General features: G+C 37.2%; 1 long non-coding RNA gene across 2 annotated transcripts; it reads right to left on the bottom strand.

The window, feature by feature from the left end:
* LOC116163238 lies at positions 1–1,570 on the bottom strand. Of its 2 annotated transcripts, XR_004143704.1 has the most exons (3): positions 637–846; positions 454–584; positions 1–402 (listed from the first exon to the last, which is right to left on the bottom strand). It is a non-coding gene; the product is annotated as an uncharacterized LOC116163238 (long non-coding RNA). The 2 variants fall into 2 exon arrangements; XR_004143703.1 differs by having other exon boundaries at positions 1–584; positions 637–1,570.
* Between the last annotated feature and the right edge of the window lie 18,781 nt (positions 1,571–20,351).

Here is a 20,351-nt window from a genome sequence, read left to right as displayed (position 1 = left end):
TGACGAATAGGATAATCGTTTAATTATCAGGATACAAATTTTGTTGACAATATTTGTGTAACTTTGTTAGCGAATGACACGTCTTCGTTTACATACTACGGTGCACCCATCAAACAGAACGAGATACGTGTCTAACAATGTCTCACGTGCTCGTGTTTCTACACAGGTACATGTATTAGCATCTTGTAAATATACAAATCTCTCATTCAATGGAGATTACATATTTAACTAATCGTGTTAGTAGATATATCACGATTGAACTCGACATAATTTCCATTACGAAGGAGCATCAACTTGTCGATGTGCTTGTTCCTTACAAGAGTCGTAGAACATGAGCTTCGTTCCATTAACACGGTTTATCTCTGGACTCTTTATCCATTATTAATTCCCACGAACCTGTAACTGTTCACTCAATTTGCATTACAGGTAAGAATAAGTGAAATTTGAGATTACCTATTTTTATAGCGACAGCGTACACCTCCAATTTATTGTTAAGGGGACCCGGCGCCTCTTGCACATCTTTCGATTTCCATCGGCCTTTTTCTTGCTTTATATTAAACAATATTGCGCAGCAGGTGCAAATCCTACATTCATTGTTTACTGTTATCATAAAAGGAATCGTAAAATTGGACTTACCGAATATGTACGTAAAAACTGTAAAGGTCACGTGTGACCGACGTAAATAACCCAATAAATCGCTTGCCTTCTCAAAATTGATGAACGTATAAATAATCCATTTATACGTTCGATGTAAGTAACAATCAATAACAGCTGTTTTGTTTTTGCGCAACCGCAAATAAAACGTACCTACGACCTACGGCTACTTTCCTTCTCTAACGTAACTGCGCATTTGCATGCAGAGTAGTTTTCATTCATACCATTTCCATTTGATACATTAAATTTGTGTCTTATTCTTATGCGTTACATTTTATGCAGACCGAATTTCCATTGTATGTATAAGCACATTTAAAATGCAATGTATTTTAATGCGGTGTATCGCATAGAAATGATTCACAAAATAATTCGACGTTCATTTTAATTAAAAGATGCACTATTAAATTCATTGGAATTCAATGCTACATCTTAAACTTCGATTTAATTTTTATGCCATACCTTACGAATAATTTCATTTCCATAGGTAATGTCGCAACGGGTATCTATTTTAATCCCATACGTGAATAACGTTTGTTCTTTAAAGTGCATATATACGAATTTCAATGCATGCGATTTAATTTGATATACGCATGAGAATGGTTTACATTTTTTTTTGGATGCAAACATACTCGACTCAATTTTATTTAATATCAATTCAATTACACACAGCAGCAAATGTATTTCACTTCTGGTATAGCTGGACAGTTCCAAATAAATGCCTTATGTGTTTAAATCTTTTATAGAAATTGCTATTTATTTTGATGCATGACAATTAAATTGGCAATGTTTAATATTCATCTCTGTCATCTTGTAGTGTTTTAGGATTCAAACGCTAAAATCCATATTAACATTTCTTACATTTGCATACATTTGGCTAACATTTTTTTGAGATGTTGAATTTGTTGGTAACAATTCAATTGTTATTTAAATATCTTCATATACGTTATAAATGTATAATAAATAGTAAAACGGCGCACCATACATCTGCCTTTTTTAGCGTAACAAAACGAAGTTGAGGTGACGCTTATGTGCTCGATTTTCCGTCGTCTGCCTATCTGTCTGTTCCATCGATATTTCGGCCCCTGGACCACCTAGGGACTACGGGTTTTCGGTCATTTGTAGTTGCGCAGGTGTATATTTTCCCGTTACTCATCATTTACACCCCTTTCATATATGATGGCTGATTTTCGAAAATGGTGGGATACGCGTCTTCGGCAAGTTTAATCTGGTCTCGTGGAACTCTTCATACTGTACCGTCTTGTATAGTTATCTTATCTACCCCAATAATGAAAATGTCGGAGAAATAATAAATGTCTTTAATAAGTACCTAGGTTAAATTACATAGAAATGTGTACAAAGGGCGAGATTCAGTAATGTAATGAAACATACATACCATTTCTGCTCTTTATTCAAACCCTGCTTTATACAAACCCTGGAGTAACTAGTAATTTCGAAATTGTCCTGGTGAATACATCTTAACCACTTTTTTTGATTGTCTTCATTTTTCGGAAAAAGAAAAACAGTAACCTTGTGTCTTGAACTATAATTGCTTTTGCAACCAGGGACGCAGCACCTACTTGGCATTTTCTTACTTATTCTGTTCGAATACAGTTAATTTAAGTATACAACATTACAAAATAAGTTAACATAAAACTTACTTGGAATTAATTACATTAAAAGTCGATATGACGGCCGCCGTCAGTTGTGACGTCAAAGCAATAGTGGGGATGAGTGTCACGGCTAGTTCTATCGGTAGGCTACGGTTGAGGTGAATTTTTCATCTGTGGCGGAGATGGAAATTACCTTAGGGCAGTTCCGAGCATTCTACCGGCTACTCCGAATTAGGTTTTCCTGCAGTTTTCCTAATTCATAAGGTAAATACCGGAGTAGTATAGACCATCTTAAGGCACCTCTAAATAGCATTATGCGGGTTACTCTGTAATTGGGCGCATGCCTGTTGAGGGCCCAAAACAAGACAGGGATAATAAAATAAAATAAAAATTAAAATAAATTTGAATCAGCCTGCATAGGTTGCTCATGGTCCGAATGAGAACCATATTCAATTTGGGATCAAAAGGTTAAAGGTCACCAAAGTTACAGTAGTAAACGTAAAAGTTCATATAAAAAGTCACCTTGTGATCTTCGCCACTTCGTTGTAGCTACATAGATGGTTTATTTTATGTATATTTTAAGTCAATATTCTATTAATTGCAAAAGGAAATCTTGTCAAAATAAGTATACAAACAAGAACAAAATTAAAATCAAAATCCCATCTAGCGGATGTGTTTATCTTTCGAAGTAGAATTATTCATGAAAGAAATTCAAATTTAACTTTCTTTTAACTTACTCGCTGTAACGCGGTAGTAGTTTTCTCGTTTCAAAATTGATGTAAATTGTATTGAAAATGTTAGATTTGAAATGCGTGTTCTGAAATATTGAATAGCAACTGTCAGAAGATATTTGTTAGATAAACATCGTAGCGAAGACATTTATATATACGAGTCTAAAAAACAAGTTGGAAAACTTTGTAAGACAATTTTTTTTGCTGGAATGGAGCGAAAAAGTTCAGTTACTAATACGCGATTATTGAATTAAGGGGTTACTTGCGCTGAATGAGATTGAAATCTATAGAGCACGGTACATTGACGAAAAGGAAAGAGCAAATCGCTGTATTGGCGTGGTATTCAATTAAACATCTCGATGTTTAATGTAGTGTCGGTGTTTCATTACTTTTTATACTTTGTTAACTTCGGATATAATGCCACCTTCAATTTTCAGTGAATATACGGATTAAAAAGAGTCGAGTTCAGCACAGTTATGTGTAGATAATATTTATGAGTATGTACCTACTACATACTATTGATTATTGAAACAAATTTGATGCGTTGGAAATATAGTTAAGTTGGACAACGAATGTCCTTAAAAAAGTATAATGGTGTGGAGAAAATAAACAAAAGATATACCAAATTTACGGCGACACATCTGCCAAATGTATAGGTTTAGGAAAAAATTAAGTTCTTAATTGCTGCCTTAAAAAATTCTGATGTAGAAACTTTTTATCAACCTCCAAATCAGAAAGCTGTTTAAACCCCCTGCGCACCTGGGGCATCGACTCGACGTAATCCAACTGCTGAAAGAGCGAACTCCCTAGAGTATTATTCTCTTGATACATTTATTAAATTTTTCTCTTTTAAATATGCATTTAATTTCGATTTTGCCTAAATTGCTGGCGGTACCTTCAAAAACAGCTTTCCGAGAATATCAATTTGTTTTATTCATTTTTAAAACGAAATCTCTGTTACTGATTTATTGTTACAGGAATGTAAATGTAACATTTTTTGGAAGAAGTCCAGAATGCGATTCTTCGATTGCAATCCCCGAGGAATACATAATTTTCTGCGATGTGAATGAGTCCGAATTGAGAGCAACATCGATTGTCAAATGGGATGAAAATACGGACCAGCGAGTGTGGGAAGCTCTGGGTAAGACAGATTTATTCAAATTGATTTTAGGTTTTATTTTGAAGGATTCAATATACCGACGAATGTGCTCGACTACAGCGATAATTTATTAGACGTGAAATAAATATAAATCATTTTAGTTTCGAGCGTTTAAATTAAATCTCCGCGCTTAAACGCTTTAAAGGTTCTTCAAATGATTATGCCTAAGTAAAATTAATGCGATTCTGCGAAATTTTAAAGCAATTCAAATTCGATGGAAATACAAACACTTGTACCCATCTAATATCTGTATGTATAAGCGCGTATTTCCTTAGGTAATATTCTTAGTTCTAAATGAATGTCATATATCAGAGAAAAAAAACAATTTTTTGTTCATTGATATTGTTAGAGACTTTCTTTTTTTTCTTCTTTTTCATATATTAGTTACGTAGGCATTAAGTTGTTCCCACAAGCGCAAGAACGGAGCAGTCCTAATTTATGCCGGGTTTGTGCTGACTTGTGCTCTAATGCGTCAAAATTAACAGTGATAAGGAATTTTTAATATGGAGGTAAACTTAATTCTAAGAATATTAACAGAGATTCAGAATTGTCAAACATAAACCGATCCTAGTCCTATTATAGAACCACTCTGGCAGTTCCTTAACTAGACGGTTCGAGTCGAAAGTATCGGAGGCCACTTGCCTACTGTCCTCTGAGGATAGCCTTCCGAAGGAAGATGCCGCCACACTATTGCTCTCCATCCTAGTCGTCATTTGCAATTGCCAGATGCCGCGAAGACATTTACGAGAGGGCTACCGATGATGACGCCTCGGGAGCAATGCAATCATTTTCAAACGGGTGAGCCCCAGGAATGGATGAAATTCGCACGCAGCACTTAAAGGACTTAACTGGACCTACCAATGGTGAAGCTGGCTACTCTCAAGAGTAAACTAAATCAAACTAAACTCTTATGCTGTCTGTGAAAGTTTGCGAAACAGTCTTGAGTATACTTTACGGTGCAAACCTCTGAGCCAAGAAAGACGGAGTCGGGCCAATCGCCGTGGCCGCTACTTTTCGAAGGATCGCAGCCAAAATTGCCTGCGGACACGTGGGTCCTGAAACGGGAGAAGAACTCCATCCCTATCAACTTGGTGTCAACACTAAAGGTGGTTGCGAAGCTGTGATATACACGACAAGAACGTTTATTAAGCTATTCAAAGAGACGGATTACGTCTTTTTAAAAGTGGACTGTCGAAATGCTTTCAACTTGATAGACAGTCACCAAATGCTTGTAGAAGTAAAACGGAAAGCATCCTTCCTCTACAGCATCCTGTACCAGTGTTATACAACCCCTTCTTCCCTTTTCTTCGGAACCAAAACCATGTCTTCTCAGGTCGGAGCTCTGCAAGGTGATTCATGTGGATCTCTTATCTCCACCTTACCATCCACACAATAACCCAAGACCTGATTTCTGATCACAATATCTTGTACTACCTGGATCAATGAAAGGTTTCAAAAAATCAGGTTTTCAATCAATCCTTCAACATGTGAACTGTTCTTTTTAAACCATTTTCAACAAGAAGTCCTAGATGGATGCATGGACACCATTGCTACAGAAGAAAAGGATGCAAGTATGGAAAGATTGGAGTATTTGTAACAGAAACAGAACAAAACGTTGAGGGCTGTGATACAAGGGTTGTAGAAAAATGGAACAATAATCAGGAAACGGGTCGATGGGAAGGGGTGAACATAGACCTGCCTAAGTTATACCCCGGAGACTGCCATTCAAGTCGCGTTACTTAACTCAACTCAACCAAATAGTTTATAACGGGTTTACCAATAAGAGCGATATGATTTTAAATTGAAATAAAACACGGTCAATTTGGTCAAATTTAGGTTTGATTGGTTTTATTAGATGCTGTATTTCATGCCATTTATGATTTAAACAAAATATCGTTCAAATGGCCACCGCGGCTCTTTTTGCACTGGCTCATCCGATCGGACCAATTTTTGATGACTCGGTGGATCATATCGGGTGGAATGGCAGCTATGGTCGCTCGAATGTTGGCCTCGAGCTCGTCAAGAGTCTTGGGTTTATTCGCATAAACCTTTGACTTCACATAGCCCCACAAAAAGAAGTCCAATGGTGTTAAATCGCATGATCTTGGCGGCCAATTGTGGGGGCCATTTTGAGAAATCAACGATTCACCAAACTGTTGACGCAATAAGTCCATTGTAGCGTTCGCTGTGTGGCATGTTGTTGGATAATTTCCAAGCGTTGAGGCAACGTGAACTTGTTCATGATGAAATGGCAAGCCTTACTGATGACAACTGACAGCATATGTCAAATGTTTGGCATCCAACATAGCCGCCTTAAACGTTTAAAATCCTATCGTCCCTATTGGTAAACCCTATACATAGATGGCACTGGTTTTGGGAAAACGTTTATGATGCTGTTAGATACGGGTGCAACAAAGACCATTGCAAGACATGACCTAGTCCGGGAGAAAAGGCTACAATCGTTAAACCTCAGACTGCGACTGGTGATCAAGCTCTTGTGCTGGGAGAGCTGACGGTCCATATTGATATTGGATTCAAGAAAGGTATGCATAGTGTTGTAGCACAAGTAGTCGATGAAATGATTTTGGGAATGGACTTGATAATTTGGGTTTAAGATCGACCTGAAGAATGCAGTAGGTACTTCGAGTAGACCCATGAACGAGTTCCTATTCACAGAGAAGGAGATGAGTTGCTACCCGTAATGCTTATTTATTATTTATTATTTATTGATTTTCATACTCCACAACAGATAACAAACATCCAATTACTGTGGAGCAGTTCACAAATAAATACTTACATTTTTTTTATGTCTTAACTTTACGGACTAATATTAAACATAAATAATTTTCTAAGCCAGTTAATTGAAACCACTTACATTTTAACACACTTAACCTAAACAAAAACCCAAATAAGATTATATATATATATATAAAAAATAAAAAATGTGTTTGCAAAAAGGGTATACAATGTGAGAAAGAGCGAGATGTTGATGATAAATTCAAAGTATGGATGTACAATTGTCGACAATGATTTAAAACTATTTTTTCTATTTCGGTGTCACAATGATGATTTTGTACAACTGTTTTCGGCCGAAAACAGTTGTACAAAGACAGTGATTATAGTCGTTTTTTTTGGTAACTCATCTCTTAAGTTGGCAGTTACTAGTTAGTACAAGTAGGTACTTCGTTGGGTACTTCCATGTTTGAACTTCAAAATGTCAGTCTTACTACGCTGCCAACCTAAAACTTAACGGCATAAAAAGTGTTCCCAACATAAAACATGTTAGTTCTAATGTTCCCTATAGTTTCTGATAATGATTTTTTTAATTAAATTAAAGCACCGAAATAGAAAAAATAGTATGAAAAACGCGTGTTACAATGCTTTATTGTAATACTCCTATCTTGCGGACACTCGTGGCTACGCTTCGCGTCGCCACTCGTGCCACAAGATAGTCGTATTACAATAGGTCGCATTGTAACACTTGTCTTTCAATATACTATTGAAATAAATGTCAACATTTGTTGAATTACAGATGGTATTATACAGACGTTGCATATCAACAACAGGCGAAAAGGCTAGCAAATTAGTGCGGGAATAGGGCATATACGAGTAAAACAGGGTACGTGTACGGCGAAAGAAAGGTGGAACATAAAAATGAATTTGTGCCAAGTTGGGTGGGTTGCTTATCGTTCCGTGCAGTAATTTGTACAGATAGACGACCTGGGCTAATTGTTGTCTCTTTTCGACACTTCCATATGAAATGACTCTAGAAGTTCAGAATATGGAATAAAATATGTGTACTCTCCACTTTTTTTATAATTTAAATATCGCAAGAATTTCTTCTGTACTCTCTCCAAACTTCTTTTGTGTGTTGAACTGTGAGGTTTCCAAATAACGCACGCGTATTCCAGGTGTGGTTTCACTATGGATGAGAACAGAAGCTTTAATGTCCTTATTTTTGAGAAGTTCTTACCAAGCCGAATTATGAACCCTAAGTTTTTAAAGCTAGTTGCTATGCTTTTTTGTATGTGAGCATTAAAAGTTAACCTGTGGTCTAAGATAACTCCCAGATCTTTTATTTGCCATATACGTTTTAGTACCTTTCCATTTACAAAGTACGTATGGGTTATTGGGGATGGCTTATTAGTGAATGTAAGAACAGCACATTTGGACACATTAAAAGCGAGTTTATTGGTGCCAAGCCAATTATTCACGACGTCTAAATCCTCCTGAAGGTCCTCACAATCATCTCGAGTTGAGATAGCTTTGAATAATTTTAGATCGTCTGCATATAACAGAATTTCTGACCTTTTCACCACGTTTACTACTCCATTTATTAATAAATTAAAAATGACCGGCCCCAATACCGAACCTTGGGGAACTCCGGAACTGGCTGCATATAGTTTGGACTTATACCTTGGAACCACACGTATTGATATCTCTCCGTAAAATACGATTTAAAGAGATATAATAAATCTAGTGACAACCCATAATATTTCATTTTGACAATATAACCGCATGATCACATTTATCGAACGCCTTACACAAATCAGTGAAAATAGCATCTACATTAGCGCCTTGATTCATACTGCTCGAAACAAATTGCGTAAAATTAAGCAGATTTGTCACTGTGGATCGACCCGAAGTGAAACCGTGCTGACAATTTGAAATTCGTGGCAATACATGTTGAAATACTTCATCCTTCAAAATAATTTCAAAAACTTTTGCCGGTACAGAAAGTATAGAGATCGGTCTATAGTTGGAGGCCGAATCATCTGCCATCAATTTTAAAATAATATTGGAGAAAAAATAATAGGGCGCGAGCACATTGACAGACGTTTTTCGTTGTATAGTTTCCACTTTTAAATATTGGTGTTACCTTAGTGGTTTTCCAAAAGTCGGGAAAAGTGTTCGACTTAAGACACTGGTTATAGATTATGCATAGCGGTTTACTCAGTAATTCACAGTAGCCTTTAAAAAAGTATTGAGGAAGCAAATCCGGACCCATGGACTTCTTAGATTTAAGTTTCTTTAAGGCTCTTAGAACACAGTGTTGATCAATGTATTTTAGTACGAGAATGCCATAGTGATCCATCATGGCTGAGTCGTGTGAATTATTGCAAGGGTTCAAATTAGGCGGAGAAGGTGAATACACTGATTTAAAGAAATCAGCAAAGATGTCTGAGATTTCTGGACCGGTAGTTGCAAGTACGCCACAATGCTCTATTTCATGCACTCGATCGGTCTGTTTTTTGCTATGCTTCACGTGAGCCCAGAAACGTTTTGGATCACGCCCAATGTCTTTTTCAATATCGGTTATGTATTCCCGATAAGCTGATGTGATATCTTTTTTCACAACGGATCTTAAATGACTAAATTGCAGATATACGTTGTCTGATCCGGGATCATTTATTTGACGTAGACGTTTGTATTTTTTAAACATCTTATGTTTATGTTGAATTGTTCTTATTAGCTCTGCAGAAAACCAAACAGGATATGAAGATTCACATCTAATTTTCTTTTTGGGACAGAATTGATCTAAAATACTATATACAATGTTGTAGAATATTTGAACAGACTCATTTAGATTGTGGTGCTTGTGGATGATGTCACCCTGCCGGAGTGTTACGAGTAAGTTGTGATGGCTCGCGTGGATGGAAGTCTCCGGGAAAGTTGCTTGACAGCGATGAAACCCAAGAGCACGTCGCGTGTTGTGTAAGTAAAATCAAGAGTGATGACACTTTCAAGTGCCCAGAAAGGCTTCGCAGTCTTATGCAAGAATTTGACCAAGCTAAAAGGCTAATTTGCCGCTACTAAGACGTGTTTGCTTCAGAGAAAGGACTTGTCGGCCGAAGAAATATGGTAACACATAAAATAAATACGGGATATACCTAACCGATTAAGCAGCATCCACGAAGACTACATTGGTTAAACGCAACGAATCTGAGAATATCATCAGCGACATGGCTAGTCAAGGAATAATTGAACTATCCAGCAGCCCTTGGACCTCGCCTGTGGCGCTAGTGGAGAAGAAAGATGGCAGCACGGGGTTTTGCGTAGATTATAGGCAACTGAACAACGTAACAAAGAAACATATTTATTCGTTGCCCCGAATTGATGACACGCTAGATACGTTAACGAGTGCTAAATGGTTTTCCACCATAGATATGAAAACAGGCTACTGCCAAGTTGGTCTGGATCCCGAACATCGTGAGAAATCAGCCTTTATCATAGGGTCGGGTTTTGTGTAACGCGCCACCCATGTTTGACAGATTAATGGAACTGGTCTTGAGAAAAAGTGCAACCTTTTTCTAAAGAGACGTTATATATCCTTGTCATCTGGTTTCGGAGAATGGAATGACAGTGGATTCCAACAAAGTTCCAGCAGTACAAGAATGACCCCAGTCAAAAGATAAACATGAAACACCAAACACGGAATTTCTTCGGTTTATGCACGTACTTCCGGCGATTTGTTTGTGGATTTGACGATATTGCAAAGCCCTCGATGAAGATAAGAGAGAAGTATAGCGATTTCAAATGGGATGATGGATGTCAGCGGATTTTTGAAGATTTCAAACAAGCTTTAGCTATGGCTCCGGTGCTCAGCTATCGAAGAAGAGAAGGGCTAGCTAGCAATGTTGAAATGGGCGCTGTACTATCTCAAATGCAGGACGGGGACGAGAGTCATCGGATATTTCAGTAAAGTCTTCTCTAAACCGGAACGTAATTACTGTGTTACCTGAAGAGAACTGTTAGCCGTCATCAAGTCAATAAGTATCTGTAGGATCAGAAGTTTCTCGTGTAGACCGACATTGCGATGGTTATTACATTTTATCCACAACTCAAGAAAATGACCGTGCTTGCGTTTGATGATAAACTGGAGAATGGAAGGGAAAAGGCTAACCTGGGAAGAGGTATCTCGATATGGTCCAGTTTTAAAGGCGTATTACGTTCAGTGGGACTCGTTACGGGTGGAAGACGGTCTTCTTGAAAAGGTTGTAGAAAATGGAGCGGCAATAAGGGTTCAGCTAATGGTACTGGAGAGCAGAAAATCTGAAGTACTACGACAGATGAACGAGGGTATATCGGGAGGACATGTAAGAGTGACGAAAACGCTGGTTAAGGCGCGGGAACGATTCTACTGGATAAATTGCAAACAAGATGTGAAGGAATGGTGCAGAAAATGTGCAGTGTGCGCCACAAGCAACGGACCAGTAGGGCAGAAGAAAGCACCAATGAGGCACAATGTGGGCTGTCCATTTGAAAAAATAGTTATAGATATCGCAGGCCTCTTCCCAGAGACTTCTGGAAATAAATACATCCTGATGGTCATGGACTATTTCAGTAGATGCATCCTCTACCAAATCAAGAAGCGACAATTGTGCAGACGTTCTGGTAAAAGAACATTTTATTAATTTTTTATTTATTTTATTATCCCTCTCTTGTTCTGGGCCCTCAACAGGCTTGCGCCCAGTTACAGAGTCCAGCTTCCGTGTCGTTTGGTCGGGAACTCAGGTTGCCGTGCGATTTGCAATTTGGTAAAAGACCCGGCCAGGAAGAAACTGTGGGGAACGAATACGTGAAAAACTGCGCGACAGAAATTAGGTGCCATCCACGACAGCGTTCGTGATAATATGCAGTTAGCTAGCGACAGAATGATGGTGCAGTACAACGTGATGGCCCAAGGAGATCTGGTTTGGTTGTATCGTCCCCAGAAGAAAACCGGGCTATCCATGAAGCTACAAAGAGAATAGGAAGGGACCATCCTCTTGATCTCTTGATCGTCTTAATATATCGGATACAAAAACTACCATGAGGAAATCCAGTGGTGGTGCATATAAATCGATTGGATCCATAGGCGGGACAGAACGATCCCGAGGAACAGGAAACAGCGAATGTGAATGAATTGAAGGGTCTCCCTTCAATTCATTCACGGCAATCCACTTTCGCGGAATTTATGGCACATTACTTTGGAACGCAAAGCACACGTTTTGGTGTTGTCCGTGAGGAATCTAAAGATTTGTTTGAAGCACCAGCGGAACACGCTTTGGCTCACTGCGTTACCAAGGACGTCATGTTGTCTCGAAGTATTGCCATAGAATTCAAGTTCCGGTTTGGGCGCTTAAGAGAAATCTACACTTTTAAGAAGGGAGTGGTGTAGCGAAAATCGAGGCGCCATGAAATATTAGTCATCGGCGATAGAGAACGAAGGCGGATGTGTTGTTCTGGAATAGTCGCGACCGCTCGGGAACACTCGACTTCACTTATAAGCAAATCGGTTTGCTTTATACGACAGTTCCAACTTCGATGTGTTTGAGATGCATAAATTCTAAGTGATAACGAACAATTACTGTTATAAATTAATCGATTCAAGACTGTTATAAATTTATTGTTAATTTTTGTATCTAATAAATAAAACCACGTAATTAAATTTAGGTTAGAGTATAACATCTTACGTGCGAATTTTAAAGCTTCACACGTCACAGTGCTAAATAATTACCGGATAATAATCATCCGCAGCGGATCAATAAAGAACTTTTGTCGTTAATGATCAGTATTTTAATTGAGAAATACTTCAAAGAAGAGAGTTCCCAAATAACCGTGTTTTTCATTCTCAAAAAATGTCACAATTGTTTCTTTAGAACTTCTCGTTCGCTTTCGTTAAACTAACGTAAACGTATAGGTACGTGCAACAAAATGCTTTCGCTTTGTCATTGTATATTCGGTGATACATACAAGGGTATTATGAGGAACCGTTGTGGCACAGCTAGTTTTAGCTATTTAGATAATGCCTGCGTCAGTCGTAATGGTGTTTTTATACACATGCATGAAACCTTACAGTTACAAATTATGGCACAGAGAGTAATTACCACATGGCGTTTAGTTACTATAACTTCTAAAAGTTCAAATGACCACAATGACTATGCTGCTGAAATTGCCACAGTACGATTTTCTCTTTGATCGCTTTAACGCGTTCATTAATGCTACGATTAAATATCGCAAACCGTAGATTAAATGCTATTGAGCAATCGAATGTGCCAATATAATTTCACGATAAATACCTACTACCTCGCCTACTACAGTCTAAATCCAAACGAAGGTTTTATGAGTAGGTATTATTTTATTATTATTATTGTTAGCGAGCTTTTGTATTATTTGGGACATCAATCTTTTCCATTCCATTAAGATAATGCTTTCTCGGATTATGTTTCATTCCCCTTTAATTATACGTATTTCGTATACAATCTTTGAAAGTACGAGTACTATAAATAAAAGGGAAGATCAAATAGGGTTCACTTTTGTTGTTGCTATATATCACTATTAGTGTTTTAAAAGCCTTTACAGAGACAATGTATAAAGCGTGTAACTTGTAGAGACCGTATAAAAGATTCTTCAGGTTTCCATTTCGAATCCCCACAATCCAGAACCCTTCAGGATTCTCTTTTGTAAAGAATTCTATGTTTCACGCGTTTTGTTCTACCCCTGAAACTTTCATGAAGCCATGATCCAATTATGCTTGATTATTCTGATACGCTGAGGTATAAATATGAAAATCCAATTTTCTAGACAACAATGCATATCTTACATTTGCAAAATTAATGAACATTTCGCATTTTCAACACAGCTGTGTTTAATTCGATCAACGTAATTGTTTTCATCGCCTCTAAATAACATTAGCAACTGTCGTTAAAGATAATTAGGATAACTTTCAAGTTTTAGCAGGTCTCGCAATCAGAATGGAAGCTTTTGCTTTCAAATTAACCCTCTTGGTTTAAAGGAAACGTAAACATTTCTGAAAGTGTTACAGTAAATTTATCACCCTGCTGTAAAGTTTATTATGTGTGCTGAAATGTTTCGAGAACTAATTAAACAACAAAAGATGCGTCTTTATTATTTAGTGAATGCTAAATGCACATCGGGTTTTCTGCAGTCCCTTGTCAAACTTTTCATTTTGATATGTTTAATGGTAGAAGTATACATAAATTCTTAATCAAGGGAGACTTCAAGAACTTAATCTTCTGATATGAGGCAGGCATGTTCACTTAATGTATTCTGTGTACAAATAGGTATATATTTATTTTATTTCACTCGTATGACCTATTCGGTAAAGAAAGGTAAGAATAGATGTGAAAATCTCGATTCAACACTCGATTGGAAGTTTGCTTAATTGGGGAATTTAATTTACTGAGTTTTCAGTCACGTATTTATAGACTGGTTCACTTTTCGGAGTTTTTCTGTCCTAGGAGCATTTCAGACAACATTTGGCCAACAAGGCTTTTTTTACTAATTGGTACCTGCTGAACACGAATATCGATGTTGGCACCTCGAAATCTGAACAGGAAGTCCAGAATTCAAGATGGCGGCCAATTTCCGAAAATGTTGATCTTTTCACGCATGCGACCGATTTTTTCGATATAAAAACTAATTATAATGTTATTCCTGACGTACGTCACGATAATAATAGTTAACTATTGTTTTAACAATAATGTAATAGTTTTTTTAGCGACAGGATGCGTAAAATTAAGAATTAAGAAATTCCTAGCTCTCCTTGCCAAAAGGAGGACTTGCAAAACGATTGTTTCTATCCCGATACATATAAGTATTCCCGACATGCGTTTATATTGCATAATTCTTATAAAGTTTTGATAACTATATAATCTTTCGAATTTTACGTTAATTTTTATATGAAAAAATGAAGGAGTTCAACTAAACTGCGGTGTTTCAGAAGATTCTTATTTTGCTAGGTATTAATTACCGTTACTCAGGATATATTATTATTATTAAAGTGTGAAAGCATATAGAAAAGTGAAGGCAAATTTATCTTATTTTCATGGTGTTAGGTCAATTGTCTTCTTGAGAATTAGGTACCTAGTACAAATCAACTGAGCCTTGCGACATTTACAAAGTTTTGACAAGCAATCCTATTTACAACCACAACGGACGATATCTAGAGCAGCCTTCGGAATTAATCTAACGTTGTGAGAATGGGGATGTACCCATTTTCAATTCTTTCCCCAGAAAATCAAGGATAGATATGCGAGTCTGGGCGACATTTCAGAGTTTAAGGGCAAAGAACTACCTCTTGAGTTTTACACCTGATATGCCGTAATTATGGAAATGGATGAAATGCTATAGAGAAGATTAGATGGAATCGCAAGAGAATGGAGTTCAGAATTGTTAGATCTAAAGCTTCGCAGCTCCTGAAACCTGGCAATGCTTCTCCACTCTGAGAAGTCCTACTTGATTAACCGAGATGGGGCAAGGAACGTGCGCATTCTTCCAAACGGACGTCTGGTAGCGACTTCTTCCTACCGAACTAAGCGGGACGCGCACCGTCGGTGGAAGCTATGGTATCGGCTAAATAAAAAGAAGAAAAGACGGCACCTAAAATATGCGAGCCAAGTCGAGACTCTGAACAAGTGAAGTTTTATGTACCTAATTATGATACCAACCTTGTATAGTTTTGTCACGAAGATTTTTGCAAAAGATATATCTTCTCGCTGAGGAGTATGGTACCCAGCGTGAACAGTAAAGAAGAGCGCTTTTGAAACACTCTCTGGTTCACATCCGGGTTCGGATATAAATATGTATTTGTAAATGTCTAGTGGGTTGGGTTGGTAGACCAGCCTTGCCTGAAATCCCCCTGCTTAAAAATAAAGGTCAAAAATAAATAAATAAATAAAAATAAATGCACCCAAGCGTGGAAATTCACAACAGCAAATGGCGTGACATCACTTCATGTGATAGCGTAAAAGGACAGGATATTCGTTACTACTCCCTTTGGCCAGTTCCTCTGCACACCATTATGGATAGGAACAAAGACCATCTTTCTTGAAGTACCGGTCAGCAACCAAACTTAGTTTGCCAGTATTTTCTCGAAGTGATGAAGAAGCAACAGAAATACATCTGTATCTGTAGCGTTATCCTAGTATCCGCTTCCTTGTGAAAAGCTTCTAAGGAGGAAATCTGTGTCGTCTGGCGCTACAGAAAACTTTTCTTTCGTCATTGAAGCCTTCCAGCAATGACCCGTACGCCGTCAAATGAGGCATCTTCAAGGTGATGCGACAATAACTTGTTTCTTTTTGTTTTCCTCTAATGAAAGGAAATTTTTCCATATGTGAGGTAATCGCGGATATCTATCACAAGACGCACAGGAACCAAAATGCTTGCCAAAACACAAATAATTTAATAATTACCTATACGCTGTGAACAAATTTAAACAGTAGCCATACAGTAGGTACTATGAAAAAAAGGTTTCCACTTTTACGCACTTTGACGTTAGAAAAACTATGGAATCATTGTTTCAACATATGTTCACTATTATTATCGTGCCGTACCTTCGTCAGGAATAACATTATAATCCGTTTTTAGATCGAAAAAATCGGTCGCATGAGTGAAAAGATCAACATTTTCGGAAATAGGCCGCCATCCTGAATTCTGAACTTCCTGTTCAGATTTCGAGATGCCAACATCGATATTCGTGTTCAGCAGGTCCAAATTAGTAAAAAACGCCTATTTGGCCAAATGTTGTCTGAAATGCCCCTAGAACATGTTAAAACGCTGCTTTTTATAAAAGTGAACCAGTCTATTTAATAATTTTGCATATTTGAGGGAATATGTTTAGTGCAGCGGAGAGAGCCGCGAAATCGTTCAAAAAATTTTTTCGGAGTAGAAAAAATTGGGACCCACACCATTTTGTTCAGAAATGTTTGAACCTTCAGAATCTCGCTTAACGACATTTTCCCGTGGTCCTGACAAAAGTTATAGGCCGCTAAAGTTGAAATTTACTCATTTTCGCACGCGCGACTAGACCACCGAAAGTATTTATTTTCTCAGCAACTAAGCGATATACATCAATAATTCCTTTTGTAAAATGAAAGTACATTTATAGCAGAATCTAAAGCATTCAATTTACCTACCTTGTTATGCACAGTTTTTAGAAAAATGACTGTCAACTTCCAAAATTCGTGTAGCAGATGAAAAGTGCGCACTTTGAACTCTCATAACTTTTTATTTCACGATATCGATTTCCAATATTTATAGCTCATTCGATGCTCCAAAGCATTGTGATTATTTTATTTTCTATAACATTACCGTGAATTTTTCATAATAAAAAAGTTACGGTCATTTAAGTAAAAACCTACCCACCTCGCCGAGTCGGTAATCGCGAGTGAGACGGAGAGGGAAGGATTTAGGATAGTCAGCAGCGTTCGCTAAACAAGGAGCGATGCGTAAGAGATTTTACTTTACTAAGAAATTTCTCTCCGAATACCAAAACTAGCTATTTAGGCCGTTTACAAATGCATTCCGCCGAGTTGCATTGTAAAATCTCAAACAATTCATTAACTCCATGTATCTCAGTTCTTTGGTGAAATATATAGGTACAAGTAGGTACCTTTCCCTGTAAATTCTGGGGGTTACTCCACATCAGGTATCTCTTGTGCTGTGCTGTATATTGCAAGATCAGCAGTAACAACGGTATGATTTTGTCCCAAAGATTCAGGCTTGTTTTTTGATTTCACTAGACGATTCATTCATTCATTTTTTTTTATTTAATTCCTTCGACAAATAACATTTGTATGGAACAAGTCAATATAACATTAATTAAACAAACGAACAGTTAAACAAACAAACAATTAAATATTGGAAGATATAAAAAATTCTTGTATGTTGTAGAAACACCCATTGACTAGATAATCGTACAATTTCTTTTTAAATTTTTTCCATGTAAGGCAAGTTCGATGGTTAGGATGGTATTGTAGCTCGCTGGTGGAGAATTCAAAAACGGCATAGGTATATTATATTGAATGGTAGATACCGGAACTTACTTAGGAGGATTATCAGCAGGTACTTAGGCTGTTAAAGTCAGTTATCTGGTCGTTATCTAGTGATAGGTAAACGAGGAATTTGGATTTCTTCTGTCGATGTATATCTCGCTTTTGAAAAAAGACTGTGCGTTGAATTTTTTTCGTCTGTTTCCACAGAATATGGCCTACTTATTCTTATTCTGTGACTGTTTCCTCATTGATGTCGAAGTTGCTCGCTGTGATAAAATTATCATTTTTTATTTGACAAATTTTTGTGAAATGTAGGTAGACACCCTTAACAGAACATGTAATATTGACGTTTACTGTACTTGTTATGCCACTGTCGGAGAACACTTTCTGACCCGAAAGACCAATTTGCAAATGAGTGTAACTTTTGTTTGAAAAATGACCTTAAGAAAAACTGTTAAATAAGTTCCGTAAGTATGTACCTAGACAACAAACTTCGTGGAATTTTGTCAATTTTCGTTGTCCGGCCAAGAATTGCAGTGGAATTATTTTTTTCGAATTTTCAAAAACTAATTTCAGATTCAAAAACCACCAGATACCAAATTTCGTCGAAATCAACATTTTTTCGCACCCCTATTGAGGGGTGTGTCCTTTTGCGGTAGGAATTTTGAAAAATTATTTGCAAAACCGGAAAGGGCATACAGCAAAACCTATTCAAAGACTTACCACCAGTCTCTGTAACTGTTGCTGAGAAAAAAAGAAACTTTACCACTTTTTTGAGGGTGGCTCCTAAACGAATACATGGATTTTTTTTTTGGTGTTTGGATCCATCGTTCCTCGAAATGGGGGTTGAAATATATTGTGTGATCAAAACTCTCTAAACCTTCCCCATATAGTTTTTATTCGTTGAAGTTTTTAAAAATAAAAACCCCCAAAATTTACAGGGAAAGGTACCTATTTGTACCTATATATTTCACCAAACAACTGAGATACATGGAGTTAATGAATTGTTTGAGATTTTACAATGCAACTCGGCGGAATGCATTTGTAAACTAAACGGCCTAAATAGCTAGTTTTGGTATTCGGGGAGAAATTTCTTAGTAAAGTAAAATCTCTTACGCATCGCTCCTTGTTTAGCGAACGCTGCTGACTATCCTTCCCTCTCCGTCTCACTCGCGATTACCGACTCGGCGAGGTCGGTAGGTTTTTACTTAAATGAGCGTAACTTTTTTATTATGAAAAATTCACGGTAATGTTATAGAAAATAAAATAATCACAATGCTTTGGAGCATCGAATGAGCTATAAATATTGGAAATCGATATCGTGAAATAAAAGAGTTCAAAGTGCGCACTTTTCATCTGCTACACGAATTTTGGAAGTTGACGGTCATTTTTCTAAAAACTGTCCATAACAAGGTAGGTAAATTGAATGCTTTAGATTCTGATGTATTGATGTATATCGCTTAGTTGCTGAGAAAATAAATACTTTCGGTGGTCTAGTCGCGCGCGCGAAAATGAGTAAATTTCAACTTTAGCGGCCTATAACTTTTGTCAGGACCACGGGAAAATATCGTAAAGCGAGATTCTGAAGGTTCAAACATTTCTGAACAAAATGGTGTGGGTCCCAATTCTTTCTACTCCGAAAAAAAAAACTACCTCAAATAAGCGAGTTAGCGCCGGCTCTCCGCTGCACTAGTTGTGTTTGTGGGATACGCTATCCAATTTGGGTTTTGGAACGACGATTAAATACTCCAAAATTGCTTTATTGTAATCCACAATCAATAGATTCGTGTTTCCCAAAAAAACCTAACCAACACCAATAAATACAGGGGACAATTTAAAAGCGAACCACTTACCTAACACCAGCCTTTTCACTTCAATTAATATAATTATAAAAATCTGGGAAAAATAGGCCTAATGGCTGTTTCAAGTCTGAATAGGAAATACCGCTTTTTGAACTTAATCGCATTACCTTGCCTGCGCAATACGTAAGTTTGATATCCAACTTTAAAGTATGAAAAATTGTCGGTACTATCAGAAATTGGTTAGTTCTTTCTGGCTTCGGTAATTGTGCTACAGTGTCAAGCTTATTTTGAGTTTTTGTTGATTGAATAAACCAGTATATAAATTGGTTTTGCTGTTATTAGACCCTCGTATATTCTCAATTTCATACGGGGAGAGTTAAAATAGAAATTGAGTGGGGCTGAACCCTATTGGTAAGTGGTAACGAAGGACCGAAGAGGGTCGCTAGCATTTCGCATAAATACAAACACGCATAACTCCCATTTTGCATAAAATAAATAGCGTTTGAAAAAACGACGCATAAATGTCAAGACGCATAACTCCCATTTTGCATAAAAAAATAGTCATTTTCAAAATGTTCTCACAAATAAATTTCGCATAAAAAAAACTACGCATAACT

Source organism: Photinus pyralis, unplaced genomic scaffold, assembly GCF_008802855.1.
Source record: "Photinus pyralis isolate 1611_PpyrPB1 unplaced genomic scaffold, Ppyr1.3 Ppyr1.4_LG2, whole genome shotgun sequence".
In the NCBI taxonomy this organism is placed as follows: Eukaryota; Metazoa; Arthropoda; class Insecta; order Coleoptera; family Lampyridae; genus Photinus; species Photinus pyralis.
This window is presented reverse-complemented; position numbering and strand designations above follow the sequence as displayed.